The sequence below is a fragment of the Carassius auratus genome, chromosome 14 (assembly GCF_003368295.1).
Source record: "Carassius auratus strain Wakin chromosome 14, ASM336829v1, whole genome shotgun sequence".
In the NCBI taxonomy this organism is placed as follows: domain Eukaryota; kingdom Metazoa; phylum Chordata; class Actinopteri; order Cypriniformes; family Cyprinidae; genus Carassius; species Carassius auratus.
In genome coordinates, this window is record NC_039256.1 from 25,956,979 (window position 1) to 25,971,815 (window position 14,837).

General features: G+C 37.5%; 1 protein-coding gene across 5 annotated transcripts in view; it reads right to left on the reverse strand.

Annotated features, from left to right (window-relative positions):
* The window catches only part of LOC113114140 (teneurin-3-like), an 86,953-nt gene extending 76,826 nt beyond the window's left edge, over positions 1–10,127 (reverse strand). For 4 of the 5 annotated variants that reach the window (XM_026280923.1, XM_026280924.1, XM_026280921.1 and 1 more), the window contains exon 1: positions 9,730–10,127. The gene's annotated coding sequence lies outside the window, so the exon portion shown is untranslated. Of the gene's footprint in view, positions 1–860; positions 930–1,410; positions 1,753–9,729 lie in introns of those variants that run through there. The other variant, XM_026280922.1, reaches the window with a different exon arrangement.
* Positions 10,128–14,837: the final 4,710 nt, after the last annotated feature.

A 14,837-nucleotide genomic window follows, 5' to 3' on the forward strand; every position in this document is an offset into this window, starting at 1 on the left:
GCAGATAGGATAACTAACAAGCTTTTCAACTGGAACATTGCACACAATCTTCCTTAGTAAAAAAGTAACTTTGAGTAAACTTCTAAGAGGCTGCTGTATGTATCTTCAGAAGCATGCTGCAATGCAGTGTAACTGTATGCATAAACATTTCTCAAAAACAATGACAAATAATCCAAAGAGACATGAATACAAAGATCAGACAATTTAAATACAAAGAAAAGGGCAGACAGAAAACTTACAATAATTTCATTTCAGTTTTTTTTTTTTTTTTTTTTTTGATGGTTCTATTAAGAATCTTTAACACTATTTACAGTAGGCAAAGGTTCTTAAGAGTCTTTAAAATGTTCTTCACATTAAGACAAAAAAAAATGGTCCTTTTAAAAACTGTTCACTAAAAGGTTCTTTGTTCTACAGCATCGCTGTGAAGACTCTTTTTAAATCTTTATTTTTAAGAGTGTAAAGTCAACTTTTTGGGGCACACTGCTTATTATTGAAGACTCTATTTTATTCAGATATATTGTCGCATTTAATTGTAACAGAGTTATAGACTCATTTCTTATTTTATCACAGACAGTAAAAATGTGAAAATGAAAGAGATTTAACTCAGACGAGAAATTTGCATAGGAGAAATAGGACCAAAACAGAGTTGAATATATCTGATGCTCTCAATATATGTTTATAGTCTATAGTTTGTAGTCTCACTATAATCTCATCATATAATATTTGCTGTATTTTCTTTATTAGTAGCACTCACAATAACAAAACACATTGTCCCACAGGTCCATCTGAGTCAGACAGAAACCTGAGACTGAAACAAACATCCAGAGTTAAATCTGCAATTCCCTGATTTATATATTTACCTGATGCAACTTAACAATGGGTCAAATCACACATCACTCCAAATGGGTTGCATCTTGGGAGAGGGGTTGCTGCGAACAAAAGGCACAAAAAAAAATAACCTGATACAGTAAGTTTCTATTTTCTCCGATTTCTAGAAAACGCTCTAGTGGTCATTAATGGAATGGTTTCAACATACAGACAATGAGTAATCCTGCTCATTATTTAGTAGGGTGTACATAATAAATTCTTGGTGGTAGTCTGTAAGATCTCTCTCTGTGACAGAGTACCCAGATGGCACAGCACTGTTGTTAACATCCATGGCGGCTGCATTGTTTATTTATGCCTATGATTATATAGAACTGCACAAGCATAAATTTTATAACTCCCCACATTAAGATTAAGGTTAAGAATTCATTTTAACACCCACCATTCTGCAAACAGTAAAGGTGAATATACACAGTAAGTCGGTTTCTCCAGCGTTAGCATCTCATTAGGATGCATTACACTTTAATTGAATCAAAATCATTTTTATGTGTGCATCAGCAGCATCCTCCTCCATCATTTTACTACCTTACTCTTCCGTCTGGAAGCCTTTCTTTAATCCTCCTGCCCAAATCTTTCAAATCAGCCTCCACAGTCCGCGACCAGCCACTAAAGTTCGCTCCAGGATACTAAGTGCACATAGCCCAAAGAAATACAGAACCCCTCCCCTCCAACGCCGCCACCCGCCACTCAGCCTGTTCTGAGCTTTAGTGTGGCCGCCACCACCGACAATAGCTTGCTTTGACAGCTTTGCATAATTCATGTGCTGCACTGCTCTCCCTGAGCCCAGCCCATCCACTCGCTCGCTGTGAGACAACGGGAAGAAAAAATACAGACGGGAAACAAGGGCACGCTTCCATTAGCCGGTGCCTGTTCCCACACTACACTGCTGCACCCTGGGATAGTGCCACTATTGTCTGGGGGTCGTCATTTTCACCACCCCCGCATCACAGTGGAGATGCGACGCAGAAGACACAGATGTGCACAAGCCTGGAGGAAGACACATCCACTTGTGTTCCTCTTTTTCAGTATTCATGACCTCAAGGCTGTGCTTTTCTTGGACGTGTTTGGAGTGTGAGGTTTTCCGGTGAGGTTTAATTTAGAGCATTAAATGGTTATGTCTGATATTCTGACTAAAAACATTGACTAGGATGTGCAGCTTCTTTAGAGATGACTAAATGGTTTGAGTGATCCCAAATTATTGCTTTAAGACCAGTAAGACATCCGCTATTTTCTTAAATTAGCCTACATAATAATGCACAAAAGTCCTTTTGAAAGATGACGATGTCCTCAACGGCTGTTTTGAAGAAGTGTTTTAATTACTGCACTTCCAATTAAATGGGCAATTTCTTCATGAAAACGTGTTCCAGCATGGGCCTTAAAATGATCAAGCAAAACTTTCTCTTCATGTCAGCATTTGAAGAGGTGGGTGCTGATGTTATGTAGGTCATGATAGCACACTCAATATCAGAATACACAAGTTATTTAAAAAATTTTTTTTTTTTTTTTACTGAAATGTCTCACGTGGCACACTGAGGTTTTTTTTTTTTTTTTTTTTTTTTTTTTTTATGCCATCAGTTTCTGCAGCTAAAATTCCTCAAGAAAATCATATTTGTTTATGAATATATATATGCATTCAGTGCGCATGCATTTAAGTCAACCCGGACAAAAATGCATTGTTGAACGCACAAAAATAGATCAGTTGCATCTGTGTACAAGTCACATTATTACATTCAAAAATCATCTAAAATATCTGTCAAATTTACAATTTACAAAAAAATGTACCATTTACAAACAATATAAACATTACATGCATTTTAGTTCCCCTCACTCCACAACAAATCTATTCAGAACAGAACAGGGATGAAAAAATCTAAATTATAAAGCATACATAAATTGTAGTGGCAAGCCTAAAATAACTTATTTAAAGCAAAACTGAAACTACCAGCGTGTAGAAAATGTGTTGTACAAATAAACTTGGGCTCACATATCTCCCACATTCAGGTCAAATCTAAGTCACTTTGGAATATAAGGGAGTATAATGGATAAAAGTACAGTTTTCTGTTTATGTATGTTTCTGGATATATAACACATGTGAATATATCCAGAAACACGCAGAAACAGAAAACAGTACATTTATTCATACTTTCACACATATGCACATAGATTCAATGCATTTAAATTCAATATATAGGGCCCAATGAAATACGTTTTATATTTTCCCAAATTCCAGAGGCAGTGTGTCTCTCGCTTCAGTATATGTGTGGTAAACGGAACCATGTGTCTGGCCATTCATTCACACAAAGACACGCAGAACGTGCAGGATTTATATTTAAAGGTGTCATATTATGCAATTGCAAGTTTTCCTTTCTCTTTGGATTGTTACAAGCTGTAGATAAGATCCCGAAAGTAAATAGATAAAATCCCTAAAGTTGCAAAGACTAAAATCTCAAACCCAAAGAGATATTCTTTATAAAAGTTAAGACTCGTCCACGCCCCCCTAAAATGCATCTTTTAAACATGCCCCCACATGTCTACATCACATTGTGGGAAGATTTGCATAACTGCCTAAATGTTCACACAAAGGAAGAAGGCGTAACTGTTGCTGCCACCATGTTGTGGAGATGCTGTGTGTTTCATTGTGAAAGCAAAAATACTTTGTTTGGCCTTCCAAAAGAGGACACAACTAGAAATCAGTGGTTAAGTGGTTAAGTTACTTTAGACTACAATGCTGGCTGTTCTGTGTCACAATCTGTAAGTGCATTTACATATATACAGGATTTGCCACTGATGATTATAATCCGTAATCATGTCCCCCACTGGATGCAACAAATGGCTCGTTTGTAATGGGTTTTATTGTTTTTATCTTGTCATGCCCGTATTCTGACTGGGAAACGCATCACAGTATGGCAAGGGGCGTAACATTTCCATCAAACACTTGAGGTATTCGTCCAATCACAACACACTGGATAGCTTGCCAATCAGAGCACACCCCGCTCTTAAGAACGATGAGCTTTGTTAAAAAACTATGTGTTTCAGAAAGGTGGGGCATAGAGGAGAAACAATAATATACAGTATGTGGAAAATAATGTTTTTTAACCATAAACCTCATAAACAATTTTTTTTTTCAAGTGCACAAACATACTTTTGATTTATTCATCCAAATCATTAATTCATCCATTGGAAAATTCTGTGATATTCTGCGTTATACAGTAAATTAAATTTTATGATTGGATTCCATGATTCCGTCCACGTTTTCTGTATCACAGATATTATATGGCTCTAAATATATAGTCTTGATTGCTAGCATTATGGCCAACAGTGTTCCCTTGAGATGTGATGCAGGTTTTTAGATAAACACAGTCTTGTAAATCTAAATGCATAGACTGTACCGAATGCAACATTTTGTGGTTACATAAACTTAAAGATGACCTACCAAGTTTTCATTCACTTGAAAAGTTAAATGAAAAGAGAGAACTGACAGGGGAAGCTCAGGTAAAAACATGCAGCAGTATTGAGCAAATCCGGTGACAGAAGAGGAAAGCAAGTGAACACACCAATTTGCCTTGACTTGATATCAAGAAGAAGATTGAAGGGAAAATAACTTTGATTTAAACATGGAACATTTTTGTCAGTTAATTGTCAATTAATCACCTGAAACTGTTTTCACCTTAAATTATAAAGTGACATTGGCTTTTCCTCTTAGCTGTTTTTCAAGTATTCAGCAGCAAAGAAACCTAATCACACCACGCTACACATCCTAATCAAATTAATGCACTCCATCCTAAACTGAATTTAATAATAAAAAAAAATCATTATAGAATATAATTTGTGCCACATGCATCTCCTAACTCATTTCTCATATTATACCCATTCCCATTTTTCTCTTCATTTTTTGTTCTCATATATAGCTTTAGCTTTTGACTGTCATCTCTGCAGGACATTAATGTAAATCCCTTGGTTCCAGAGCTGAGGCAGTTTGGAAGAAGGATACCAGCGAGCTTCATTGCCTGGTCAGCGCACTTTCTGCCTGTGGCAAATTATAGGCTGCCTCCAACACAGCAGGAGGCAGGCAAGAGAGCTCCACAGCAAATTGGAGAGTGGTGTGGAGGGGTGTGGGAGGGCGGGTGAAGATGGGGGGAAGTGAGGAAAAAGAACAAGAGAATTTAAGAATGATAGGAAAAGAAACAAGGATGTTATGGAGGTTGGGAAAGTGTACTGCAGGCAGCCTAGTCTGTCATGGACTTTAGGACATCTATAGCACACAGAGAATGTCTGTCTAACTTGTAGCAGCTCGCACACACACACACACAAGCATAATCCACAATGTTCATATCCCTTAGGGTGAAACAAAATACATGACCAGAAATGCATAGACACTTTCTAGATGCTACAAAGAGACAGAAAGTTGCGAGATACAACTGCAATAGCAATACATCACACCACTGGCTCTTGTAAAATCATGTAAAGTGTCATGTAAAAGACAGATGTTGCAGGTAGCAATCCATCACATTTCAGTGCTAATAAGCACACAGATGCACAATGCACTTGAGACCTTGGCTGACGTTTATTTCAGCTTGTCTCACATTGAAATATGCCTGGTTTTTAGCTAATAAAAGCAGATTGGATATACAATACAAGCAAAGAGGAAAGAAAAAAACTTCAGGATCACATAGATTCAATTTCAAGCATGCTTTAACAACAAATCAAGTGCCTAATTTACTGTAGAACACTACATAACAACTTTATTGCAACACCTTATTTATTAGAGGACCAGTATTTGGCCCATATCTCCCTCAAAAGCACTTGCTCTTACTGAAACAGTCCAGTCCTTTGAGACTTACTTTGCATGTGTTTGCGTCACTGCATTTTTTGAAAAACCTAATTTTGTCCCCCACTTGGCAAGCCAATTTTAAATGACACCAGTTTAAAGAGTAATCAATATGTGTAAAGTCTTGTTGATGTTCTGGAGTTCACGAGGGAAATCATATGTCAATTTGGCCGTAGGATCCTGTAACTGCAACTGCTGGCAAACAGTACATCTCTGATTTTCCAACAGTGACTTTAAATTGATTAGCCTTTGATTCTCTGAGGTGTTAAACTTTGTTGCTTTAAGCAAATATTGCAAAAGATGTATTTGTGCCTGCCTTTTGGCTTACTTGTTTGTTATAGCATTCATTTGTGTGCTTGTTAGTCGAAGCATGTAATGGCTATAAATGGATAAATCTTATGCAAATGCTATAAATGGATTTCAGCCAAAGACAATTTTCAAATCCTCCACGTTTTAAAAATATGGCATATGTGGACGATAAATGTGTGTAGACGATAAATCTGATTAATCCTTTACAGGCTGTGATAACCTGGACAATGTTAAGCCGACAGAGATCGGGTCTGTCCACTGTGATTATGCAGAATAAATATAGTGTAAATGTGATACGCAAAGGCTGGCATGCTGGCAGTGTGTGTTTGTCAGGGTACATTAACCTGCGCCTGTTTGCTTAGCACTGTTGAAATAGGCACTGATGGCTGAACTACTTTCATAGACACACACACAGTCTTACTCACTCTATCTTTCTCTGTCCTGGACTAAAAAGCACCTTCACCAGGAGTGCTCAAGCAAATAAACAAATATTGAAAGAAGTGACCCGGAATTTCGTACTCAATAAGCTGCCAAAAATGTCACTGTAGGATTGACTGGTTCTTCAGGGCATGTTTCAAACAAGCAGAATGCATAAAAGTATAATTTACAGATGGAAAGATTGAAGAAATACCAAGGAAAGAATAGACTGACTACAGTAGCATTATTTAAGAGTCCTTTCATTAAGATTTAGTTCTGCAAAACATTTGTTTTTATTTTAAAATGTCATAAATGGCCCTCGATGGTGCAGCATATTCATTTTTTACTCCGCAGTAAACACACTAAATAAGAGGGCCACATGATTTATGAAGCATGGAGCATGGCTGAATGCAACCTTTCACTTCATTGAAGCTTGACTTCTGCTCTCTTCTCTTTTACTTGCCCTGGTTGTTATCTGAACCGTTTGATATAAGGTAAAAGGCTATGACACTCTCATCCTGCCTGAATATGTGATACATGAGAGAGACAATATCTTCTAAATAAGCAACTGACATGGGTGACCTTTCATTTTGTTTTATCTCTCGCTTTGATTTTTTTTTCCCTTACTTTCTTCCCTTTTTCAGCCCCCAACCAGGCAATGTGTGTGCTCTTCCCTAATCAGGGGATGATGCAGCCATATATTTTCTCTGCAATCAAGGGTCTATGTTCACAATGTGACCTCTATTTTCAACGTGCCACAAAAACTGTAAAATCATAACATGAACTGGCTGAGAATTTGTATGGCTTCAATGCGTCACTGTCTTATTTTCAAGGTGTCAAAAGAGTATGGATCTAGAGAACATGAATGTAAGAATCAACTACACACTGCTTCTGTTTCATGATCGAGATAATCAGAGCACAAATCAAAATGGCAGGCCTCTACTGTGAGTACCTTTTCGGTCACAACAAATCCTGATGTTGTGCTTCTTTCGTTCCGCCATGTTGTATCGCAGTGAATCCTACTGTAGCTTTTCATGCCATGCAAAAGCCTTTTGGGATAAAATATGGATATGTGGAATTATATGTGGAAACTAAGATCGTGATCACAATATATATTTCATGAGACACATTAAGGAGTTGTCAGTGTTACAAAAAGAACTGAAATGGATTAGGTTTGAATGAATAAATGTTAATAAAAAAGCTTTGAAAATCAATTTAAGTCATACCTTACTTGGTAACTGTTCAATAATCTATATCTGAGTCTATAATGAGTGTCCGAAAATATAAGCTTTGTTGAACTGATTTGATGATGTATTGTCTTGTAAATCGCTTTGTGCCACCAGTGCCCTTGATGACAAATGAGCTCAATTAGTGATATGCTCATCTCCATGTATAAGTAATCTGAGACAATAATGTAACTGCGACCGTGTTTAATCGAACTCGCAAATGAGCGGTTCAGTCACTCGTATGGACTGGCTCCTTTAAGAAGCCTAAGAACCAAGGATCAGATTAACTAGACCAGTGCAATCTGGATTCAAAGATAATTTCTCAATTCTCTGTGTCTCATACACAAAGGGAACATTAAAATGATGGCTGTAATGCGTGTGTCTTGTAATTGTAATTGAGAGCTCGTTATCATGTTTCACTGATGATTCTAAAGGCTCTTGAGCTTGCACGAGTCCAGCATCAGGTCAGAGAATTGAAACTGCAGATTTAAATAAATACGACAACCTCCTGTGGAAGTAACATGTAATTATTCAAATCGCCGTGTAGTCTAACATTTCTGGTCATCCAAATTTGAATCAGATTTTCCTTTAATGTAATAATTATACCTACTATAACTTTTTAAACAGATGGTTATTTAAAGGAAATATTTTAATATTTTATGCGTATGTAAAATTACCCAAAAGGGAATTTATAAAGCTGCAGTCTGTGGAAACTGCCCTGGCGATGGAATTCATTACTTGATGTTTAGCTAACTGTGTTAAGTGGCGCCAATCAGAAAGAGAGAGAAAAAAACCTTTTTAAACATAACACCAAATGTTTTTTGGTGTATTTGTAATATGTTTCTTAAAGAAAGTTAAAATTTTAAATAAAAAATGAAAAATGATACATAATATGAGTGATTTTGTCTATCGACCTACCGCCTGAAACTCAGCCCAATGCGCTTTTTGTTCACTACAGATGGCAAAATATGTGCTCTGACTAACTTGTCCCATTTCTAACTTTGTATCATTACGCTACTAAAAACTCTGAGACCTTTTTTGCATGGAATAAAAATGGCTAACTTCTGCTAAGACCTCTCCAACCTTTTGACTTCCTTTAGGTCTTAATACACCCCCATAATCCAGACCATGGTTTTATGCACTAAAGATAAATGATTAACTACCTGTTTGTGCTCGATTACATTTTATAAATATTTTTATGGCATGTCAAGTACAGAAGAGGCTGTGGGACGTAGGACAGCTCCTCAATCCACTCCGAGACTATCCTATTCACGGTTTCCAATATAATGCAAATCCCAAGGATGCAAAAAGCTGTAAATTTGTGTCTGGCTATTTCCTGTACAGCTGGGCGGAATTCAATACCATTAAAGTGTATGAGGACGCTGAGTATTTCAACTTGCAAATTACAGCTGCAAACGGGTCAATAAAATACTCTCTAGCCTACTTGAAAGGCTGTACATTTATTTATATATGTAACGGAGGCCAGCGAGTAGTGCTGTGCAAGTAAACCTCACTCCCCGATCTCAAGAGACGCACTAGCGACAGACGCTAGTGGCTGTAGCCATTTAGCCTCCTTGTTAGTGCGTCCGCCTCCCATGCCGGAAGACCCGGGTTCGAGCCCCGCTCGGAGCGAGTGCGAGGAGCGTCAGAGAGGACCCGGGTGAGAGGGGTTACATTGGTGCCGTGACCCGGATGGGAGTGAGGTTTAGGGGGGTGAGTGTAACGGAGGCCAGCGAGTAGTGCTGTGCAGGTAAACCTCACTCCCCGATCTCAAGAGACGCACTAGCGACAGACGCTAGTGGCTGTAGCCATTTAGCCTCCTTGTTAGTGCGTCCGCCTCCCATGCCGGAAGACCCGGGTTCGAGCCCCGCTCGGAGCGAGTGCGAGGAGTGTCAGAGAGGACCCGGGTGAGAGGGGTTACATATACAATAAAAATAAAAACACTGGTATCTCTGTATAATTCCCCTAACGGACATACACGTTAACCGACTGTTACTACTAACAAGTCATGATAACATTAAACAAAAGTAACCTGACTCTAATGTTTCTCATATAATTTCTTACCTCGTAAATTCGGCTTAGATCCCCATTGTAGTGGAACGAGATGAATAAAAACTTTACAGTTGGAATCCAAACTAATTAAAAGCAGCAGCTGTAAGGTGAGGTAAAATAACGGTTAGGACAATAAATTTCCCGCAGTCACGCCTTCCCGCGTCTCCCAAAAACTGAGTGCTCTCAAGCGCGGGGAAATTCCTCCGCAAACGACCAGCCACACACACTGTCTAAATTACGAGACAACGACCTGGACCCGGCGAACCCAGAGGCACAAAGTCCAGAAGCGTTAGTTCTAGCTGTGTCAGAAACACATGTGATGGAGCCAAGGACTGTACCACTCCTCTGTTCTCCCTGTGTGTGTGCGCGCGCTGCGGTGCTGATGAGAGGACGGGTCGTTTGCGCGGGATCCGCGCGATACTAGTGAGGCAGTGTCATCAACAGCACAAGGACCAGGGGCATCGCGGAATGCGACAAGAACTGAACAAACCTTGTTTTCTCTTTCATTTGAATTTATATTTAAGTGTGTATTTTCCACAAGAAACTTAATCTTCAAAAATGGATGGAAACTTACTGTTATCACATACACCTAATGACAATTACGTGCCTGTTTTATTAAACCTCATATTCTGTTTTGGGATTTATTGGTATATGCTTGTAAATATAATAATATTAATCCATTTTATGTTATGTTCCCCTGCCTTAACATAAACTTAAAAGCCCTTATACAAAATCAGTCCTCATTGCTATTTCAGTATACCCTAACCTTGTTGCAACAAAAACATATTGTAGAAAGAATCTTATGCGAAAACTCACCGCATTCATATTTTATACGGTTCTCTTAAAACCCCAGACATAAGCAAGGAAAAACATTTCATAGAGGCCAATTGCGCCAAGTTGAAGTTTTTTTATTACCAGTTCTTACAAGAAAATATTGCGTGGTCTTGAATGAAAAGTATATTTTTCATGCTATAGCAAAATGGCCTTGGGCGTCTGTCAGAACCAAAATTGAGCATGAGGGTTAAAGTACTTCCCATTAAGACCCAACATACGTTCTGCAATCTACTAAAAACCCACTGTTTTGAGATGGAGAGTGTGATATTGCATGTGAGATGGAGATTGGGATATTGCATGTGATTTGGTCATAACTAAAACAATCATCATGAATTTGCATTTGCCTAATGGCAATTGACCAGATTCCCTTAAAATAAAAGCTAATTTTGCTTTAGTTAATCAGTTAATTAGCAGTGCAGATGGTAATGTTTCTATGTGGTATCGTCTCCCTAAAGACTTTTTCATGTAGTTGTCCCTGCTTAGAGGACATTAGAGGGCCTTTTGGCTTTCATCAAAGAGCTGATGTGAAAAGCACATGGCATATGAATCGCACTTTGACGGCTGTGAAATGACAGCTCTCACAGAAGCTGTGTGTGAAGAATGAAGATCATTAATTACAAAAGCCCCAGCTACTTAATCCCACTCGAAAGAGAGCTTGAGGCGTCTGTCGTTCCCTTTGCCCTCCTCTGTTTTTCGCTTTCCGATATCTCTTGTTTTCCCCTCGGTCGCCCCCATTTCTCCTCCCCCACACCCATCTAGCCATCTTATTCTCAGATTCATTCTTCTTTCTCCTCATATTCTTTTCAGCTCTTTTCTTTTCCATTACAAACTGCACTTTTATCTCCTCATTCTTTCTCTGAATTACTCTTTTATCTTCACTCGCCCTTTGCATGTCATAGAGTCCAGCAAGAACAGAATCGAGAATTTGAGTCCAGAGGTTTTGGACTCAGCAGGGGTAGCGGTACTGCTCTCTTCACCCTCCTCCCGCGTCCCAGCCTCAGACCTCATGCTGAGATGGAGTTATCTCTCAAGGCAAGCTGTTCCACTCACCAGAGCTTTGTATCCAAGTCTCCACGCCAAACATCAAACTCTCCCAACAGGAAGTGCCATTATCTGCATGAAAGCCAGCTTGATCAGTTCTCTGCCTTATACTGCAACTGAAGGACAACAACTGAAAAGTGATACACTTCTATCTGCAGAGGAGCCGAGCTGGTCCAAAATCTAGCAGTTTACTCATTATGTAAGTATGTCATTCTTCACCATGTCAATGAAACTATTTTGCTCAAAGATGTTATTAAGAATTATTATACTCATCATTTTTAAATATACCTTGTCGAGGGATATTTTATAAGATTCTAATATATTCATCATATAGAACAATATACTAATATTTGGAATTGACTGAAATTCGACTGCTTCAAATATGCTAACTGGCAGTAAACTTCACAATATTATATTTGTCACCAATTCAGATGTCAAACCTACAGCTTTTCATATGAAACTTTATAACAAGCATTGTAAACAGTAAAATTGTTAAATTCTTCAACAGACCCTCTGCAAACACTGCACTGAATACAGTCTGCCCAAATCCTCGAAAAACAATTTCTGGGACAGTACTAAATGTCTCTTTTTTCCAGCTAATCCATCACTTTACCACTGCTGGACTCATTTGTACCCTCTAGTGGGGATGAGTAACAGTGTAGTTTCTCATATTAGATGAGGACACATCTGTCTGATGAAAACAAACGATTTTAACATGTAATCTGAGGGTAGTACATGCACATACAGTATTCAAACAAAATACAATTTCCATTGATCGTAAAACAAGGGTTATCCTCTCTAGACATACAGTAGCTGTTCTTTGATATAGCTGAGAAAAACGCTAGATGCTTGTGGGCCCTTAACATGAATGTTTAGACAGGAAACTCAGTGAGGATATTCATAATAATTTTTCTTTTTCGGTCGTAAAAATGGTGGTGTACAAGATACGGAGATGAAGTTTAGTGAATGACGATTCACTGATCCAAATACTAAAATTGCAATGAAATCAAAATGCATGCGTCATCACATTCTGAATAGTAGCGTTATCAACCTCCTGCCTGGATCCATGTGAATGGATGACTTCAGTCAACTTAACTGAACTTGACAATGAATCTTACTGTGTCACCTTCTATTTCAATTTACAACCGTATCTGAGGTGGTAAACAGCAAAGCGATTGTAAGGCCAAAGAGTTATGGTCCATGAGGGAAAATGAGGAGTTGCACTCTGTTCAGGTTACTCTCAGAGGAGGAATATACCCAATTTAACTGTTAAAAAGAGAAGAGCTTAATTTTGCATTTGCTGTTGCTGTGGTTGAATTTCAAGCCTAATCAGATCACATTAGACCAGATCCAAATGTAACATCTGCAATTTATGTTGTTGTTGTTTTTTTTTTCATGATTTTAAAAGAAGTATTTTATACTCACCAGGGTCTATTTATTGGATCCTAACAGTAAAAAAATAATATTAAATTATATTAAAAATAAAACAAAAAACAATTGTAAAATACTGTTACATTGCATAATAGATGTTTTAATATACTTAAAAATGTACATTGTTCCTGTGATGGCAAATTTTTAGCAGCCATTACTGCAGTCGCAGTGTCATATGATTCTTCAGAAATCATTCTAATATTCTGCTTTGATGCTCAAGACACATTATTAATGTTGAAAAAAGGTTTGTTGATTAATATTTTTATCAAAACTTTTTTTTCCAGGTTATTTGATAAATATAAAGTTTAAAAGAACTGAATTTATTTGAAATAGAAACTTTTGTAATATTATACATTGCATTACAGCCACCCAGGTGAAAAAAAGTACACTTCCATAATGTACTTAAAGTGCACTATTTTCCACATACAAATGTTATACATAATATACTAAAAAGTATTCTGTAGTACTTCTTAAGATAATCTTTAGAACATCTAAGTGCACTCAACTGTGCTATTTTGAGACACCATGGATATGAACTAAAATGAGCTTTTAACAAATGACATCTGTATTTAAAAAAAAAAACTAAAAGTACCACTTGTGGTACACTTGAACCCATCTTTCATACACGTTCATACATGGAAACTAAATATTATTGTTTACATTTTTTTTTACACAGAGAGAGTATATTAAAAGCATATTTTAGTACATAAACATGGTGATTTTTTTTTCAACCTGTGCACTTTTGATCAATGTAACTTGTCTTTGCGGAATAAAAGTATACATTTCTTAATAAAATAAATAAATAAATAAAAACAAGCAAACAACTTTTCAATAATCCTAAACTTTTGAGAGTAGAACAAGCAATTTGGTGAATGCATGGATTGATGGGAATAACGTTGTATACAAATATAGAGTATGTGCTTCCCCTGTTTGTCAATGTTTTGGTAATTTTTTACATTAACAGTTCTGGCACTAATCTTTATAGTATTTGAACATTCACTTCACAACCACAAAAGTTGTGACAAAAGCCTTTGTTTGATAAGCAGAATGGTGGTAGAATTTAAAGATTACAAAAATATGGGAGAAAAAATATTTTATACAACTATAAACTATTGAATAGGTGACACATAGTCATACACAGTGACACATCAGTGAACAATTAACATGTTTGAAAATACTGATGCATTTTACAGAGACCTTGAAGTGGCATTTCACAGAATCGGTTTCCTAATTAAGTCTGATGTCTCTAGATGACTTCCAAAGACTCACCATGGCACAGAGTAACCTTCCAAATACAGTGTGGTTAATAAGAGGAATTGCTTCATCTGAGGTGACAGTGCTTCCTAAAACTTGGCCACTGATGAGCTTCTTACTGTTGTGGCTTATTCTGTTCACTGTGAAACTGTACATTCTAATTAGATGAAGCTGCAAGTCTATTAAATGTCCAAGTTCGAAGAATTACTGCTAAATCAAGTAACTGCTAAAATCAATTATGCTGTAGAGAAAAGTCACCTGTGTCAAAAATTTTGTAAAGTGCAACAACCTAACAAGATTCACCAAAGACACTCGTAAGAACAACTTGCAGGAATAAAAGCAATACAATGCTTGTGTCTATGCCATGATCTCCAAGCATGAATCTGAAAGCCATGTAGATGAATGACCAGTCAATAGTGATCTCCATAATCGTTAGTCCTCTGGTGATTCATCAAGCCAATGACACTCGTGTCCCTAATACCACATTTATGCAGGTTTGAGCAGAGGAGATTGCGTGCTGTGATTTTCTCCAAAATGATTGATTATATCCAGCCTCTTTT